The 3,270-nt window shown below is 51.7% G+C and overlaps 1 protein-coding gene across 2 annotated transcripts in view; it reads right to left on the minus strand.

The window, feature by feature from the left end:
- Window positions 1-1,697, minus strand: part of Cd22 (CD22 molecule) — a 14,185-nt gene extending 12,488 nt beyond the window's left edge. For both annotated transcript variants that reach the window (XM_055594667.1, XM_055594666.1), the window contains exon 1: window positions 1,656-1,697. The gene's annotated coding sequence lies outside the window, so the exon portion shown is untranslated. The remainder of the gene's footprint in view (window positions 1-1,655) is intronic.
- Between the last annotated feature and the right edge of the window lie 1,573 nt (window positions 1,698-3,270).

A 3,270-nucleotide genomic window follows, 5' to 3' on the forward strand; every position in this document is an offset into this window, starting at 1 on the left:
GAATCCCCTCAGTGAGGGTGTGGGTCAGGGGTAGAGCCCCTGCCTAGCAATCAGGGCCCCTAGGTTCACTCCCTAGTACTATCCCAAAAAGGAAAACTGGACCCATAGTGCAGTATGGCATCAGGAGAACATTTTGTGGGAGTAAGAAAGCCTTAGAAACAGAGAGTGCTCCAAATGACCTCCTCCTGAGCCCCAAGGCGGACAGAAAACAAGATGAAGTCATTCCTCTTCTAACAGCATCAGCCAGTTGTTACCAGGTGGGACTGGGGTACCCCTCCCCCATTGTCTGATATCTACCACAAGGAAGAAGCCGGATTGCCATGAGAAAGGTCTTGCTTTATAAACAATACACAGGGCCAGCCATGGTGGGTACAGCACTTAGGAGCCTGTGTTTGTGAGTACAGGTTAGTCTGTCCTGCCAAGCCAGACCATGTCTCAAAAACCTCAGCAACAGAAACACACAGTGGTGGCCTGACCGAACTTCACTGTGTTAAAGGCCACCAGTTAGCCGCTGATATCCAGGGTATCCTCTCTCTGTCTCTCTCCGTGTCTCTCTCTCTGCAACAAGCTTGTCCGCCACCATCTTTCGCTTTACACAGAGTTAAATTTAACTCTCTTCGTGTGGCTGTGACCTCCGCGTCAGCCCCCAGGGATCGTGCAGGATGTGCAGCCGGAGTGTGTCTCCGGTGTCAGAGCAGAGCTGTGTCCCTTCTCTCCCACCTCCCCTACCAGCACCTCCCCCTCTCCCAGGCTGCAGGGCACAGGTGGGCGCCCAGGACCAGGTGCAGGGAAAACTAGTCCACTTGTTGAAAGCAGGCTGGGTCCTGTCCCCAGCATGGGGCACTGGCCTGGCCCGGGTGTGTATAACAGGGGAGTGGACTGAGGCTGGGGCAGACCATTTGAGGCAGAGCTGATGTCAGTTTTCAGGGTCCCAAGGTTCAGGGAACGCCTTGCCCAGAGATACCTCCAAGGCCACAGCCACTTGTGAAAAGCTGAGTTCAACCGGAGGCTTTGCTGAGGGACTTCTCAAGCTGTCTAACGGGAACTTCTTGGGCCATGAGACCTATTTTAATTTTTTCCATCAAAAGCTTCGAGGGACTGCGCACTCTGCTCAGAGGGACTCACTTGGGTACACCCTCGGGGCTGCTACAAGGAGCTGTGGCACCAGTCAGTGGGTGCTGGACCACTGTGCCTCTCTGGAGGCTCCTCCAGCCGGAGAACGCAGCTTGAGCGGCAAGGAGGCACTTCCAGAGCAAAGATGCTACCCAAGGGATTTCCAGTAGTCTCCAGGAGCAGGGAGCTGAGCCTGGGGACTGGTGGATGAGGCTGTGGAGCAGAGTACGCAGCAACAGTTACTAAGTCCAGGAGCTTAGCACAGGGCCATAGTGTCGGGATCTATGGTCCACTCAGTTGAGACCTCCCGAGAGCCTCAGGGTTGGCTTCCCAGTCCCATCATTCCCTTCTGGGCATCCAACAGCTTCCTCTACCTCAGAAGACCCAGAAAGCCCAGCAAAGGAGATGCTGAAAGACAGGGGTCTGTCTGTGCCTATCGGGAGTTAGATAAAAAGAAAACAGCAGGTCCTTGAGGCCAGCACAGGCGGCCACTCCACATTTACTTGTTGAGAGCAAGAGAAAAGATCAAAAATGGTTTTTACCTGCGTCCTTGTGTGCTCACTCGTCGGAGTCCCTAGCAGCTTCTGAGAGTAAAAGTAAGTGAAATCTCATAAGCTTGGCCACACCCCCTTCCTGTCTGTGCCTCTGCAGGGGACCAGCAGATGGGGTGATCTGGGGAGTGGGGAAGAACAGGAGCTTGGGGTCAGATGGACTCCTGGAGTGGGGCCTGAGCTTGAGGATCTTCTGTGTCTGATGAATTTCCAAGCTGGCTTGCCCAGGTCTCAGGCTATGAAAGCCTAGAGCTCCCAGAGAGCTGGAAATGGAGCAGGTCCTCTCGAAGGTGGCTTTGGTTTGCTGATACCGTCTTCTTACCAGCAATCCCACCGAAGGCAGGAGCAGGGGGGGTCTGGCGCTGGGCACGGATGCCTCAACACCTCCATGGGTTAGGGAAGAACCAGGACATTGGGGAAGGAAGAGTTGCTGAGTGGGAAGTCTTTTTTACTTTATTTTCATTTATTTGTGATGGTGCCTAGGCATGTGTGTGTGTTGTTGTGTGTGTGTTTGTGTAAGTGTGTGTGCGTGTGTGTGTCCTGTGTGTTTGTGTGTGTTTGCACCAGTGCTTGTGTAGAAATCAGAAAACAACCTGTAGTCAGCTCTCTCCTTACGTGGGTTCGAGGGATCAAACTCCGGTTGCCAAGCTTGCCCACAGCCACCTTTACCACTGTGCCATCTGGCAGCCCTAAAAATGGTGAAGTCTTGAGACCGAAACTGACTCACTTGTACCCCGTGTCTTCAATTCATTAAACGTGTCGTCGGCAGAACCAGGCAGCAGCCAACAGAGCAATGCAAATTCTACAGATGACAGAGAACGTCGGAGGCAGAGCTGAGCCTGGTTTTACAGACTCGGTGGATGTGTCGCTTACACATACACAAAATGTCTTCAAGGTCACCGCTGGTCAGGAAAAGATAAGTGCAACAGTTCAGGGGTCCCTGCAGGCCTCACAGCTGGGAGAGAAACAAACTGTGAGGAAGCTCCTTTGCAAAGTACATGTGACCATGAAGATGGGTTGTATAGCTTAAGGGCCTAGGATCTGTGGTCTCTGAGATAGCCTAGAGATCAGTGAGCTATAAAGTATATATGTATATACATATACACACACACACATAATTATATAGCACCTGCCTGGATTATTCCTGGATTCTCCAGTGTGTTATCTGTGAAGACCTGAAGACCTCGTGCCCTCTGCACAACAGCAGGCTTTTCTGCGGTCTAATCAGCTGACTGTATCTAATCAGCTCTATGTGTGGTACATGTCACCAAACACAGGAATAGCCTGAGAGCAGCTAGCCACACAGACAGAATCAGGAAGAGTTAAGGAGAACTGCAGAACATAGTGAGGGGTGGTGGGAAGGACTGTCTTCTCACCTACTCAGGAAATTGAAACAGGAAGAGCAAAAGTGCAAGATCAGCCTGGGCTACAGAGTAATTTCAAGACCAGCTTCAACAATTTAATGAGACCCTGTCTTGAAAACACATCAAATCAAAACAAAACAAACAAACAAACAAAACTGGGGGCCAAGGAGTGTGATAGAACAGTAGTATCTTCTCCCTGCCTAGAATCCCCCCGTGAGGGGCTGAGGTGTGGCTCAGTGGTC

This window comes from Psammomys obesus, unplaced genomic scaffold, assembly GCF_907164565.1.
Source record: "Psammomys obesus unplaced genomic scaffold, mPsaObe1.curated_primary_1811, whole genome shotgun sequence".
NCBI lineage: Eukaryota > Metazoa > Chordata > Mammalia > Rodentia > Muridae > Psammomys > Psammomys obesus.